This window comes from Equus asinus, chromosome X (genome assembly GCF_041296235.1).
Source record: "Equus asinus isolate D_3611 breed Donkey chromosome X, EquAss-T2T_v2, whole genome shotgun sequence".
Taxonomy (NCBI): Eukaryota; Metazoa; Chordata; class Mammalia; order Perissodactyla; family Equidae; genus Equus; species Equus asinus.
The window spans coordinates 51,128,791-51,145,404 of record NC_091820.1 but is presented as its reverse complement, the minus strand read 5'-3'; the positions used below and the strand labels follow the sequence as shown (position 1 = coordinate 51,145,404).

Genomic DNA, 16,614 nt, shown 5'->3' with positions numbered 1-16,614 from the left:
TATGAGTGAAAAAAAAGGAAATAAGAAAATATCTTGAAACAAACGAAAATGAGAACACATCATACCAAAACATATGAGATGCAGCAAAAACAGTAATAAGAGAAAATTTTATAGCAGTATACATCTACATTAAAAAAGAAGAAAGATTTCAAATAATCAGTGTAACTTTATATTTCAGGGAGCTAGAAAAAGAACAAACTATGCTCAAAGTTAGAAGGAAGGAAATAATAAATATCAGAGCAGAAATAAATGAAATAGAGATTAGAAAAAAACAAGAAACTAAGAGTTGGTTCTGTTGAAATGAAAACAAAATTGAAAAACCTTTAGTGAGATAAACTAGGGAAAATAGAAGATTCAAATAAATTTTAAAAAGTGCAAGAGGGAACGTTACAATTGATGTTACATAAACTAAAAGAATTATAAGAGACTACTATGAACAATTACTTACCAACAAATTGATAATCTTGAAAAAAATAGATAAATTCCTAGAAACATACAACTTACCAAGTCAGGAATAAACTGAAACTCTGAACAGACCTCTAACTAATAAGGAGATTGAATGAGGAATCAAAAATGTTTCAACAAAGAAAAGCCCAGGACCAAATGGTTTCATGGGTGAATTCTACCAAATATGAAAGAAGAACTAACATCCATCCTTCTAACTCCTTCAAAAAATCAAAGAGATTCCTCACTTCCAAATTCATTTTATGAGGCAGCATTACCCTGATACTAAAGCCATAAAAAGATACTAAAAGGAAAACTACAGGCCAATATTCCTGATGAATACAGATGCAAAAATTTTGAACAAAGTACTAGGAAACCAAATTCAATAGCACATGAAAAGTATCACACACCATGAACGAGTGTAACTTATCCCTGGGATTCAAGAACAGTTCAACAGATCAAAATCAATCAATGTGGTAAACCTAATTAACAAAACAAAGGAAAAATTATATGATTATCTCAGATGTAGAAAAAGCACTCGACAAATTTCAATACCCTTTTATGATAAAAATATTTAACAAATTAGGAATGGAAGGACATTACCTTAACAAAAGGCCATACATAAAAAGCCCACAGTTAACATCAGACTCAGTGGTAAAAAACGAACAGTTTTTTATTTAAGATCAGGAACAAGGCAAGGATGCCCACTCTCACTACTTCTATTCAACACAGTACTGAAGACTATTGCTAGCCAGAGCAATTAGGCAAGTAAAAGAAATTAAAAAGGCATCCAAATTAGAACATAAGTAAAATTATCTTTGTTCATAAATGACATGTAGAAAACCCTAAAGATTCCACACACACACAACAAATACTTGTTAGAACTAGTAAATGAATTCAGTACAGTTCAGGATACAAAATCCACACACAAAAATCAGTTGTATTTCCATACACTAACAATGAACAATCTGATAGAAAATTAAGAACATAATCATGATTAAAATAGCATCAAAAAGAATAAAATAATTAGGAATAAACTTAATCAAGGAAGCTAAAGATTTGTACACTAACAACTACAAATTGTTGCTGAAGACATTAAGGAAAAGAGGGATAATTAGAAAGACATCCCTTGTTTATAGATTGGAATACTTAATATTGTCAAAATGTCCATACTACCCAAAGCAATCTAGAGATTCAATGCAATTCATATCAAAATCTCAATAGCATCTCACACTTCCAGTTTGCAAAGCATATTACAAAGCCATAGTAATTTAAACAATATGGTACTAGTGTAAAGACAGACATATAGACCTATGGAACAGAGTAGAGCGCCCAGAAATAAAGCCATGCATACATGGTCAACTGATCTTTGACAGGGTACCAAGAATACACAAAGGGAAAAGGACAGTTTCGCCAATAAATAGTGTTGGAAAACTGAATATCCACAAGCAAAAGAATGAAATTGAACCCTTATCTTATACCATATACAAAAATCAACTAAAAATGGATTAAAGACTTAGAAGTAAGTCTTGAAACAGTAGATCTCCTAGAATAAAATACAGAGGAAAACCTGCATAACATTGGTCTTGGCAATGATTTCTTGCGTATGACATTAAAAGTAAAGGCAACAAAAGCAAAAATAGACAAATTGGACTATAGCAAACTAAAGCACATCTGCACAGCAAAATAGATCATCAACAAAATGAAAAGACAACCTATGGAATGGGAGAAAATATCTATGAACCATATTTCTGATAAGGGGTTAATTTCCAAAATATATAAGGAATACCTACAACTCAATAGTAAAAACAAACAAACAAACAAATAACCCGATAAAGAACAAGGAAATGACTTGAACAAACATTTTTCCAAGGAAGACATACAAATGGCCAACAGGTATATGAAAAGATTTTCAACATCACTAATTATCAGAGAAATGCAAACCAAAACCACAAGGAGATATTACCTCACACCTGTTAGGATGGCCATTATCAAAAAATAAGAAAACAAGAAGTGTTGACAAGAATGTTTAGAAACTAGAACCCTGTTGCCATGTTGGTGGGAATGTAAAAGGGTGAAGCTGCTATGGAAAACAGCATGGAGGTGCCTCAAATAATTTTTTAAAAATTGCCATATGATCCAACAATCCCACTTCTTGGTATTTATCCAAAAGTATTGAAAATAGGATGTCTAGGAGATATCTGCACTCCCATGTTCATTGCAGCATTATTTACAATAGCCAAGAGGTGGGAACAACCTAAATGCCCACTGACAGATAGGTAGATAAAGAAAATGTGGTAGATACATACAATGAAACATCATTCAGCCTTAAAAAAGAATAAAATTCTGTTATATATTACAACATGGATAAACCTTGAAGACATTATGCTAAGTGAAATAAGCCAGTCACAGAATAAGAAATACTGCATAATTCCACTTATATGAAGTATCTAAATTAGTCAGACTCATAGAAGCAGAAAGTAGAACGGTGGTTTCCAAGAACTGGGGGGAATGGTAAATAGGAAGTTACTGTTCAATGGGTATAGAGTTTCAGTCATGCAAGATGAAGTTGTTTTAGAGATCTGCTGTACAACAACACAGTCATGCGCTGCATAACATTTTGTTCAACAAAAGACCACATAAACGATGGTGGTCTCATAAGATAGTGCCAGATAGCCCAGGTGTATAGTAGGCTATACCATGTAGGCCTGTATAAGTACGTTCTATGATATTCCCACAATGACAAAATTCCCTAACAATACATTTCTTAGAACATATCACTGTCTTTAAGTGATGCATGCCTGTATTCTACTGAACACTTAAAATTTTAAGAGGATAGATCTCGTGTTTTATACCACAATAAAAAAATGGAAGATGTAGCCTTAGTATCTCAATAATTATTTTAATATCTAAATAGTCTACAAGTATCCACTAAAAGACAGATTGGCAGAGTAGATAAAAAACATGGTCCAGTACATGCCGTCTACAAGAAATTCACTTCAAACATAAAGACACATAGGTTGAAAATAAATGAACTGCAAAACACCACTGAAACACAAATTTTTTTAAAAAGCACTTTCACATAAAGTAAACTTCAGAGCAAAGAAAATTACTAAGGATAAAGAATATTACACAACTTTCATGAAATAACATAATTATAGAGATAAAGAGCAGATCAGAGGTCAGGGATTAGGGAAGGGAGAAAAGGAGGTATGTCTTTATAAAGGGTTAGAATGAGAGAGCCTTGTGATAGTACAGTTAAGTACTTTGATGTCAGGGTGATTGCATGAAGCTATATATACATATACACACGTAAGAGCTTATATAAGTGAGGAAATCTGAATAAGATCAATGTTAATTTTATGTGTTTTGATATTATACAATAGTTATAAACCATAACATTGGGGAAGGCCAGGTGAAGAGTACACAAGATCTCCCCGTACATTTATGCGACTTTCTATGTATCTAAAATTATTTCAAAAATTACATATAAGCATACATGTGTGTCTGTAACATGTGTGTGTATCTTCAGAATCTGACTACTTTTCACTTCTCCCACTACTACCACCCTAATCCAACCATTTTCTCTCACCTGAATTACTGTAACATCCTTCTTACCAGTCTCCCTGCTTCTTCTTGATAAATAAACGATAGGCAATAGGATACATTGGAGTACATGAGGAAGCCATTTCGGTTAAAACTAATTCAGCCTGAACTTGCTTTTCCAAAAGAGCCTGAAATGGCCTGTTGAACATGCATTGTACATCTGCTTTAAGTATTTACTATGTCCCAAAGACAAGAATGATGCCCCCTAAAGACAGGGATGTAACTTTCCAACATATTGGCATTTCTTTAAGGGTAAGCATCTCTTCCTGGAAACTAAGGATTAATTACTGCTGTGCTCACCTTATGACCACCCACCTGCTGACCATCAATCTGTTGTGCCAGCAAAGCAATCTCGTGACTGTTGTAAAAGGGACATTCCTGTCACATGTGATGCATGCTCTTTGTTCCAAGACGGTATATAACCACTCTGTACACCCCACTTATTTGTGCCCTTCCTTTCATGGGGAAGGAAGGCCCTGGGCTAGTCCTCAGATGTGGCTCATAATAAACTCACCCCAGTTTTTATTTATAGATTGTGGATTATTTGCATCGACATTCTCTTTCCCTCTTAAAGTTTATTCTCCACACAGCAGCCAGAATATTCTCTTTACATATAAATCAAATCAAGTCTCTGTTCTCCCAATTTCCCAATGCCTTCCCATCACCGAGTAAAATCCCAAACTCCTATTTTGTCCTAAAAGGCTTACACAATTTAGCCTCTGAATACATCTCTGACATTTTCTACCACTGTCTCCCTCGCTCTTGACACTCTAGTTACATTGGCCTCCTTGCTGTTCCTTGAACATGCCAAGCAAGTTCCCACCTCAGGGTCTTGGCATGCCTGAAATGCTCTTCCTCTAGATATTCACATGTCCTGCTCTCTTGCTTCATTCAGGTCTCTGCTCAATGTCACATCATGAGAGATACCTTCTCTGACCACTGTTATCTAAAATAGCACTATTTATTATTCTTTGTCCCCTTATCTTGGTTTATCAGCCTCACAGCACTTATCACTATCTTACATTATATATTACACATTATTTGTTTATTCCCTGCCTGCATCATCCTCTAGAATGCAAACTCCATGAGCGCAGGAACTTTGTTCTGTTCACCACTGTATCCTCAGTGCCTAAAATAGGGGTGGGCACATAGCTGACAATAAATAAATATTGAATGAATGCACATATCAAAAGGGGAAAAACAGATTCAGTTTATAATCTACGTTTCCTAGTAGCCAAAATGTATTTATATGACTGGTTCTCACTTATGCCACACGATCCTACCCCTCCAGCCATAGATAATCAGATCCTGGGTTGACATCTGGTCCAAATTGGGTCAATCAGAATTGGGAATTGGGATTCAGAAATGCTAAGGAGTCTCTGCTGATTGCCTGAATTTAGAATATGTAAACTTGAGAGCTCTAGGGTAAGCCGTGTTTGGCTATCTCTTGAGGAAGCGAGAAGAATAAAGCAGATAAGCTGAAAGGAACAGAGATAAAACAGGAGACCCTATTGCCCTGGGTGGAGAGGGAGGAGAGAAAGAGGGAGGAAAGCTTCCTTGAGCCATTGACAGCTTTTCATTCCATGTTATGCTCCCTCATGTGCCTGGGCTATATTTTCTGCCCTTAGGTTCCATGAGAACCTCTCATACATATCCTTAATACAAATTCCTTTTTTGCTTTCATTTAGTTTGAAGTAGACATTTACTATCTGCAACCAAAAATCCTTAATCAAGACAGACACAATTGGGTCAGTGCTCAACAAACAAAATTATGCACAACTTAAAACTCTAGACATCTTATGCAAAGCATCCTTGCCCCAGTTTCATTATATACTTGGATTAATCTTTAATTAGAAAATTCATTAACCAAGATATTTTATTCAATAGGCTTTTTTAGTTAAGTGAGTCTCTAGGACTACCTAGATTTAAAAAATTCATATTCAAACATAAATACAAAAATTACCTTTCAAAATTAGACGATTTAAATTTCTTTTCTAAACTTCTGACCCCCTCTGTTAGCGTAGACTACTAAGAATAAAATAGATTTCACTAATTCGTATTCTGCATTGGATGTTTAGCTATGAGAAAAGTGTTACATGAATACTCAATCTCTCTTCCTCTCATCAATAAATGTCAAAGGGGGTGGGAGATAGTAGAGTTCTAACTAGTTAAAAAATTACAGAGAGCTAAATTTGTATTCTGGTTGATCCAATGACCTCTGTGTTACTTCTTCTTTCACTCTACTTCGAAGATCTACAAGAGAAGAGCCATGAGTTACACAATAGAGGCAGATTATCATTACTGTAAAAGGCATGAAGCAAAGAACTAGCTTTTTTTGCCTCCTAAAAGAGTATCAATAGTAAATAACAAGTCTCTAGTAACCCTATTATTAGGCGTAGCTGTGCTCTGTCCTGGTTAACTTTGACATTCATTCCAGTTTCTTGTTAGAAGAATTTTATTCCCTAAGGCCAGAAATACTGGTTTTTAGAGCTTATTGCATCATAACATAAATAAAACAAATCTGTAAAAATATGCATGCATGAATTATATGATTAATTCAAAACTGAAGAAGGAGGTTCTGAAGTTTTACTACTTTCAGAGCTGTTGCAACACCATTAACATATTAAGACTACTGGGTGAAATTTTAAATGCACACTTTACTTTCTTACTCTGATGAATTGATAAGAAGAATTTGTAAGTGCATGGAATTTACATGCAAATAATATTGCTACTGCAGTTTTTAGAACATCTGAAAGCCGTTCACCATAACTATTGTCCCAATTTTGTTTAAACTGTTAACTGATGCTCAACGCCCTTTTCTTGTAAACAGCCCAATGCAATTAATATCCTAATTCTCATATACTCAATAGAGCTCCTGGAAGATGTCTTTAAATACATAAAACCTAGATGTTCCTGCCTTCACCCCTCTTAGCACTTATTTTAATTCAGTATCAGCGCTTTGATAGCCAGTAAAGAAACTCTGATATTTCCTCTGGTAGGACTCTAGCTGCTTCTCCTGTGGAGTGTAATCTGTCACCAGCATGGGGTCAGCACTCTACAGAAGATATTTTTGTCATGATTACTATATCCAGGCTATAACAAATTTTTGATTAGTGGGGCCTGGATTAAGGAAATTTTGTGGTACTGTAATTTGGACCCCACTAATTTAGAATTTGTGATAATTCAGACAGGGCTGAGATTAAATTGACTTTAGTATTATTTATGAACAAAGAGTTTGCTAAGCAAACTTAATAGCGTAAACAAGATAGTAGAGAAGATATTGAAACGACTTAAAAGGAATAATTCTTCCAAGCACATTTAAAATACTTATATTTAAGTGAAATACCTCTTCACATATAATTCATTGATATATTAACTATAAACCAGTCTCATCTATTTATTAAAGCAAGATCCCTAAGGGTAATACTTTGTTAATCTAGTTCTGGTTACTACATATACAAGGAAGCCATAAAAACTGCAGTTCATAAAAAATATTCCAAAACTCAAAACTTCAACCATTTTAGACCTATTCTACCAAAGTTATTGCAAATTAAGAAAAATGTGAAATATACAAAATCTGGCATCCATTTTTCTTATACCCCTACATTTTCTCTTCTCATATGGAATTTCAGGTCTCTGTACCAATTTGGCAGCAATAACAATACAATCTGTGATAATTAAATCCACTGATGACAAGCAAAAACAACCTCATTAATAATGATAGCCTTGAAAGCACACAGGAATAAAAACAGAATGTAAGGATCTATGTGCACATTTAGAGATTAAACTCAGCAAGAACAATTAAACATATTAGTATATGAAATATGCCTAGCCCTGCAAACGGTAAGGAGCAACTAATAAGTAATGAGACTGGCTTATGTACGACCTGTGTAATCAAACTTATTACTTATGTCACATCTCATATGTCAACTAGTTTTCAATTTGAAAGAAAAATAAAAGTAGTTTTGATTTTGGTGGTTTTGGACGGTAAGAAACGTCACAGAGTGTAAAAAAGAACACTTTGAATTTCTCAGTTGAAAGACGCACTATAAACATAAAGTATAGCAATAAAACAGAATGGAAAAATAGAGAAGATATTCCTTTTTATTCTAAAATGAAAAAAAACCCATAAGTATAAATATATAAAGTTTAGATATCAAAATGTACTGAAGAACTCTGAATTGATCTGAATGCAAGGATCTCTACTTTCATCCCAGAAGTACCTAACTTCTGACATTTTACTACCTACTATAAAGAAAATAATTATTTTGAAGTAAAAATAAAGTGATTAAAAAATTGCCTTACTTAGAGTGTTTTAAAAGAATTTGGGTTAGTCTTCTTCTTGTTGCTACTCACCCGGTTTCCACTGCAGTTTATCTGATATGGATCCAGGTTTTAGATTATGACAGAAAATCTTTCTTGAATAACTTTTGTGTGTGTGTGTGTGTGTGTGCGTGAGGAAGATTGGCCCTGAGCTAACATCTGTGCCAATTTTCTTCTATTTTATGTGGGATGCTGCCACAGCGTGGCTTGATGAGCAGTGCTAGGTCCATGCCAGAGATCCGAAGCTGTGAACCGGGGGCCACCGAAACAGAGCATGCAAACTTAATCACTATACCACCTGGCCAGCCTCCTGAATAACTTTTTAAAAACATAAATGTATCTTGTAAAACTCAATTAGGGGCAGCAGAAGTAGCTCAGAGGCGACAGTGAGAACAAACCAATATCCACAATGGTTAGGAAAAGTGGAAATGAGGTATAGAAAGTACACATAATGAGGAACTATCTAATTCATGGCTGTGAAAGGTTATGGAGATACTTACTGTACAATAGTTTTAATAAAGATTGTTAGAAAATGTCCATTTTCCTCATTATTAATCACATCATAATTCAATTTCAGGTTTTCATTTAATATTTATTGCATTTAAAAATTGCTACAAAAGCCTTCTATTTCAGTAACAAAATCTCGCCTTCAAATCCCTGAGGTGCATTTGTCATTAGGAAACTAGGAATGAATCAGACCACAGGGGAACTTCTGGGTGCCGACGGTCCAAAGATAGTCAACAATTCGTAATACAAAATAGGATATTAAGAAAATGATAACTGTACGTAAGACAGTTCCTGTAAATACTAGTTTACAACTTATATATGAAGGTTTTGTTTTGTTTATTTTGTTTGTAGGTACCATACTTTAAGAAGGGATTTTCTCTCCAGTTTTCTTACTACATTGAATTGGCTGTGGGTATTTTTCACTTAGTGGAAAAGGTTATGTTCCAGGAAAATATACTCCAAAAAGAACTGTTGGGTAAAAGCCATTTTCCCCATAAACTCCCATAATAAAATCTAGAGATGTGCTCAGCTGGGAATATTTTCAATCCATTGACATAATAGACATCATACTTAAGAATATGATAACACTCTTAAAACTACATATTTAAAGAAAATTATAACTTATGGATACATCATTGGTACTCAGTGTAATGCTGCTCTACCTCCAGATTCAGTAATATGGTAAAAATATTGAGAGTTACCTATGACATAGTAATAGAAACTGACAATTCCTTACCCTATTTCACACGCTGCCGCCACTGAGATTTGACAATTTACTTAAGATGTGTACCTGCCTTAACCCACTATAGTACTTAGAACTTGACATATAAGGTAATTTTAATTTTCTCAGCAGTTTCCCCATCACTGGAATTCACCAGTTCTCTTTCCAAAGATCTTCCCTTTTGATACCAGCATAAGCAGCTAAGAACAGAAATGTGTAATACTGGCTTACCAAAGGGGACTAACCCCAATGCCTTCTGAGTACATTTGCTGTTTACTGGTTAATTTCCAACAATAAGCAAATATTCATTGTCTGGTCTGTGTGGACCATTTTGTTCTCTAACTAAGAACTTGTTTATTTAACTAATAGGTTACGTCCTAAGTAGATGATGCTCAAAACAACAATTATATTTGTTGAAACTATTAGCTATCATGACTTAAAGTTTATTAGTAATAACTATAATCAGAGAAGACTATTGCTGGCAGCAAAAGATACCAAATTAAGGGTATAAGATGGTGTCTACAAGCCTAAAAAATCTCGTTTGGGTACAGTGTTCCTTAGAGTAAATCTGTGAATTAACTCAAGAATTCTTTTTATTTGGAATTCAAATATGCGAATTTCTGTTGGGGGGCATACCTATATTTTGATGTAACAATTTTGGTATATTTTCTCATTGCTATTTTTTGATATACAAACAACAACTCACCCTCCTTTGTCTTCAGAAATAATAGAAATAGTACTACTAATTAAATCTAAGCTATCATATATTTTAATAGACCAAAATTTATGTTCCTTTTGGAATTTCCCTAATTTACTTTATCAAGAAATAGTCTTTGGAGCTTATTAATAATCTAAAGTTGTACTAATCACATCAGTCTTGTACAAAAAACTTAGATCATAACTGATTTAGGAGATAGTGAAAAATATACACATTATAAAACCATGTGAACTTAATACTCTGTTTATATCTGCTTAGAAAACATTCTCACTTGCCCCAGGAAATAGGATGATTATTTTAAGTCTGACTTCTATAGTATGTACATTTGAAAAATTATTTATATTTATTAGTTTAGTATGTAATTTATCATAAAAAACTAGGCCACTACAAAGGAGTTAATTGCCACTGAGAGTCCCTGCCCCCTTAGGTGTATCCAGGAGAGTAATATTCATAAAGACTAGAGAATCAAGTGCCTTACCTCATGCTATGCTGAACTCTCCTCCTTGCAATAAAGTCTATACTTATATCAAGAACAAAATCAAGTCTGACTTTTCTACAAAGCTTTCTCAGATGAACACCAGCCTCGAAAGATCTCCCTTTACTCTTAATTTTTTTTAACTATTTTGTGTTCTTCTGTGTTCCACTTGTTGACCATAATGTCTCATTTATGTATTTTCTTTCTCCAGTGGGTCAGCAATTTAATTCCAGGGACCTGTTTCTGTTCTATTCTCCACAGTACCTAGTATAATGGGCACCTGGTGAAGCTATAAAATAAGAGTTTGTTGGAAGTCAATTTAAAAAAAAATCTAACTCATTCCAGAGTTCACTGGTCAAGTGCCTTAACTGCACTTGCAAAATGAACTATTAATATTATCTTATAATATGGTCATGACACTCTAGGTAAATGATCTTGAGTATGTGGCACCTTCATAGCCTTCTCATTACAATACAATTCTAAATTGGATCCAAATTACTGCCTGGTTCTAAAAGTATGTGAAGATGAACAGTAAACAGCCACATGGAACATTATTATTTCAAATAATTCAGACCTGAATTCACTAAGAGCTTTTCCAAAATAAAAACATCTCTACCTTTGGAATCTACCAACTAAAAGCATGTCAGTTAGCCAATTCACAAAACAAACAATACTTACTGAGGTCCAAGATTATTTTTGAATGATACTAGAATTATACTGTGCTTTAAACCATACCCAAGAGAACCTCAAACAACATGAAAAGCGCCAAAGCAAAGTATTTTACCAAAAACTATCATAGAGTTGTCAGTCATGACCGATTCACTAGACACAGTTATCTAATCATAAATGGCATCTATACCCTTTTTGAAAATCTTTAGCTTAAAAGCCTTTACCCAAAACTAGATTTAGCTTTTCCATTATTGCACTTCTTTTTCACTTCTTTCTTCTTTTTTGAATAAAAGAAACCTGAAATGGCTTTAAAAACAGGAGTGAGGGAAGATAGCCAAATAAAAGAAGGAACCCATCTTTCATTGTTTGCGTACAGAAGTACCTTAAAATCAAAACTACTGGTTAATCTAGATTCAACCCACTTTTTTTTTTAAGATTTTATTTTTTCCTCCCTCTCCCCAAAGCCCCCCAGTACACAGTTGTATATTCTTTGTTGTGGGTCCTTCTAGTTGTGGCATGTGGGAGGCTGCCTCAGCGTGGTTTGATGAGCAGTCCCATGTCCGCACCCAGGATTCGAACAGATGAAACACTGGGCCGCCTGCAGCAGAGAGAGCGAACCCAACCACTCGGCCGGGGCCAGCCCCTCCATCCACTTTTGCAAGGGGTCAACTGAGAACTGTAATTTTTTTTTCAACCACTTGCTTTTATAGAAAAACTTCACTCTTCAAAGATAATATTGTTAGTTTTCAAAAAGCACCTTGCAACTTTAGATTTTCATCAAATCACCCTGTCCAAAATATCACTTCAGGTCACTCATGCCAATGTTTTTTGGAAGCAACTATTCTCAACTACAGGCTATCCTGGGAAGGATAGATAGATCATAACACATCCTCGCTTTTATTAGGGACATTTTAGGTTTCATCACCATATTTATTTAAAAAGAAGTATGTCATTCTAGATGAAGAGTAGTTAGTTTGTAAAACCTGTTTCCCCTGTTATCAATCAGCCACTCTTTGCCTACTTCTCTTTGCGTTTGATGCCACCTTGGAAGTGGAGTGTATGTATGTTCGCTAGTTTGTTTTATTATTACTACTGAAGTACTCTCTTCCTAACTCTTACATGTCAGAAGTCAGAAGCCAGGCACACGGCTTTCAGAAGCTCTCCGCACACAAGTGACAAGAAAACTGAAAAGTAAGGGACTATGCCAGCTGCCTGTTCAAGCCTTGAGGCATGGAGCGACAGCAGCGTGAGACTAGGCTTTTGAGAAGACTGCGATCAGGCTGAGCCTCCTGAGAGCAAGAGCGAGGGAAAAGGGGTGAGCACGGCACTGGGAAAGTCTGTCCCCGAATCAGTGACCAGGCTGCGTGATTGTACGTAGAATTATCAGCGTCTATGGCATCTAAGAACCAAAGCTAGGCCTTAAGCACCAACCCCGCGTTCCTAGACGCCGGAGTTGAGACCAGAGAGTGGTGGTTCTGAGAAGGAAAAGTACCTCAAAAGGAAGAGAGAACCGCAAGCAGATGTAGGAGAGGCGTCAGAAGCTTCTGCAGGAGAAAGCAGCGCTTCGGTCGCCTCCCGGGGCCCCGGAGGCCGGAAAGGCTCCCCAGCACCGGGCGAGTGCGGTGCCACTACTCACCCCTACTCTCCTACGGTCCCCGTCGTCGCCCTGCTCGACACAGTCCCTGCAAGGGGAGCCCCTCCCCCGCCCGCCGCCTGGGGTGGGCTCAGCGGTCGAGAGGAGTCGGCGGCGCAGGTGTCCGTGAGCCGGGGCCAGAGATGCGCCCCAGGAGGAGCTGGGTGCAAGGGAGGCAGCCTGGTGCCCTGCGCTCCCTGGCGCCGCCAACTTCACCACCATCGACGTGGAGGGGCGAGGGGAGGCAATGGAGGGAGGCCCTCGCCCAGCGGCCCGGACCCTCCCGGGATACTAGGCCCGAGCTTGGGGGTTGGGGGGACCGCCGTACCCGGTCCCCTCAGCGACGCGACCCCCAGGCCTGATTCCCGTCCCTCAGCCCCCGCGGCCACAGAGCAGCGGCGACTCCCTCTCGGGGCCGCGGTAGCAGCTGCATCCTCGTGCTCCTCCTCCTCTGGCGCCGCTGCCTACACACACAGCCCCACCGCCGTTACAGCCCCGGCGCCCTGACCGCCGTCGCCTAGCAACCGCGCGCATGCGCCCCACCCCCGCCAGCTACCGCCGCCGCTGCTGGCGCCGCTGTCCGGGCTCAGTTGTCGACCTAGAAAAGTACGCAAAAGCCTGCTTCCTAGGGCGTGGATGGAGCGACGTCAAGGTAGAGGTGGGGCGGGGGCGAGAGGTGCAGGATGCTCAGCAAATCGAAAGAGGCTGGATGAGTTAGGATACGACCATCTCCCGGCCCCTCGACCGGCACCCCCGTGTTTGAGAGTGACAGTCCCATAATAAGTCTTCTAACTTATTTTTTAGTCTTGCCTCCTCCAATCCATCCTTCGCAACGGCTTCCAAGAGGAACTTTCTAAATAACTTCTCTGACCATGTCATTCATCTGCGTTAACTCTAGTGGTTAAAGGACAGCTCCCTTAATAGGGCCTAACAGTTCTTGACTATTGCGACAGCATCCTCCCTGGTCTCCCTGCCTTTAGACTTGTCTCGCTGCAATCTGTTCTCATATTTCTACCAGAGCAATCTTTGTAAAACCTAAGTCTCCTACTCTCACTTCCCTCTGATTTAGAATATGAGGTTTGGAGTTAGAGCCAGTTTTGAATTTCTGCCCCACTACCGAGTAGTTATGTTTCCTTGAGCTAGGATGCTTAACCTCTCTGAATGTTTCCTCATCTGTAAAATGGGGATATTATAGTACCTATAGAATAATTATGAGGGTTAAATGAGAGAGTGCATGCAAAGACCTTAACATACATAACTTACTCTGACACAGAGTAAGCACTCAGTAAAAAATGAGAGCTATTTTTCAGTAGATCTTATTGCTTATAATGAAAGATAAACTATAAACTCCCTAGCTTAGCATTCAAGGTGCTCTAAGATCTTGCCTCTATTTTTCTAGCCCTAGCTCCTTTCCACTCTCCCATGGGCAGCCGGCCACAGACCAATCCTTGTGGCTTTTGAGATACATCTAGATCTATAAAGTGCTTAGATATATTTCCTCAAGGTTTATCTGGGGAAGAATTCTATATCAACCCTGAAATTAATGACATGTATGTATCCAGTGATCCTTCCCAAACTATACATGTTAATTTTAGAATGTTGACACTGAGAATTGACATGTAAGTACAAAAATTGTGTGGTTTTCTGGGGGCTTATTTACTTGATTTTTTTAAAATTAGGCTTAGACTTTCTGTAATGTGTAATGATAAAAATATGCCACTAATTTTGAACTTAATACAATGCATAAATGTATTTACAAACATCATGTGCCCTGCTGGATGTTTATTTAATAAAAGAGTTAAACATTTTAGGAAGTGTAAAAATAGCTGTACCATGTGTAAGAGCTCTGAGAGGCCCTAGAAGAATTGCTGTTGAAACATTAGTGGAGAGTTCAAATGGAATGTAAGACTAAAATGAAACTTTATGAGGCCCAGACAGCTAGAAAATATAGAAGAAAGAAAAGAACAATTGGAAAGGTGAAAAGGAGTGAATCACCCTGAGACTAATTAAGTAGAAGTACCAGATGGAAATAATCAACAAACTATAATCAACAGGGAAGATCATAACATAGGGAATATGTATTACCCCTGTGAATATGGCAGTGAGGTTGGATAGAGTTCTCACACAGATCATACCTTTCCTTTCATACGATACAGACATGCCTTTTAGGTTCAAAGGAAGACAATTCCTTAGTGTTCAGCCTTTTCCAAGGGCCATCAACAACTCAAAGGGACAGACTTCTAACAGAATTTGCTTATATCTTATAAAATCTGTATTTAGTCACATAAAATCTGTATTCTCTGTTCACTTATTGAACTCATTACATTCTATAGCACATGCTATTATGTTTACAGTGGAACAGAGGAATAAATATATAAAATCCAGCTAGTCACCTTTAATTCTTCCTTATCCCTTTCTGTATACGGAGCTGTGTCACTGCTGCACTTAAACTCCTTCAATATTTTTCCTGGGGTTTCAATATAAAATCTGAGCTCCTTTGCACACATCAGTGTATCTGCCTCTACTATGTTGGTGGAGTAAAAACCCCTATCAGCAAAAAGAGACCTATCCACATCAATATGGAAAGAAAGAAAACATTTGTTATTGAGTAAGCACAACACAGTACATGCATATAGGTAGCCTTCAAGAGCAAAGTCAGGATAAAATTCCATAGGACTTGTACAGTAAAGCAGATACGAAGTTCACTTGGAAATTGAGGTGGCTTTTTGTTTAGTTAATTGACTTCCTCCTAAAGAATAATAAAACTTCTCTTATCTCCCAAAAAGACACCTTGAATCTTCGTGAAAGACAAATGGTTATACCTGGAAATGGGCTCCCACATTAAGTCTGTAGGTGTGTCTTTACATTTCACAGGGGAATATGGTTCATGACCTTGGAAACATGTCTACATTATAAAACTGGAGACTGAGGTTTTCTAGTCCCTGGAGAGATTACATTCCAAAAGTTAGAGAAAGGATTCAGGCCCACTATGCACCCCAAAAGACACTCTAAGAAGTAAAAGGGAGGAAAATAGTCTTTTTCTCCTTTACTCACTTTTACCTTTACAATTCAATGAGTTCTTCAAAATCAGAGCTCTGCTGGCACAGTAGATGGCATCTAGTAGATCATGAGGAAGTCTTTCTTAAATAAATCAGAAAGTCATAAAAGAGGTGGCATTACTCTGAGTGTTGGCAGATGAGTAGGGGTTTTATAGAAGGGGGTAAGAATATTCCATCCAAAAGAAAAAATATGTTTAAGGTCCAGAAAATGTGAAAGTGCATGGTGTGTTCAGTGAAAGTAGAAAAGTTTGACTTACACATACTGTATCTGTATTTAGGGGCTTAGCAGCATAAGGGTGTAATGGAGTTGAGTAGTAGGTAGGAGTAGGTAGTAGGAGGAGGAAATGTAGGTTGGAGATAGATTGTAAAATGCCTTTAATGCCATGCTAAAGAGTTTTTAAAGGGTCTATATCTGATTGCTAAAATAGGGTGACGTACTAATACTTGTTTGAGGGTCTG

The 16,614-nt window shown here is 37.3% G+C and overlaps 2 protein-coding genes across 4 annotated transcripts in view; one reads left to right on the top strand and one right to left on the bottom strand.

Moving 5' to 3' along the window:
• The window catches only part of ZC3H12B (zinc finger CCCH-type containing 12B), a 413,516-nt gene extending 399,879 nt beyond the window's left edge, over positions 1–13,637 (bottom strand). Inside the window, exon 1 of one of the 3 annotated variants that reach the window (XM_070502317.1) lies at positions 13,425–13,637. The gene's annotated coding sequence lies outside the window, so the exon portion shown is untranslated. Of the gene's footprint in view, positions 1–13,099 lie in introns of all 3 variants that reach the window. The other 2 variants (XM_070502316.1, XM_070502315.1) reach the window with 2 other exon arrangements.
• A 28-nt stretch (positions 13,638–13,665) lies between these two features.
• ZC4H2 (zinc finger C4H2-type containing) overlaps positions 13,666–16,614 on the top strand; it is a 67,614-nt gene continuing 64,665 nt past the window's right edge. The window contains exon 1 of the mRNA XM_070502318.1: positions 13,666–13,748. The gene's annotated coding sequence lies outside the window, so the exon portion shown is untranslated. The remainder of the gene's footprint in view (positions 13,749–16,614) is intronic.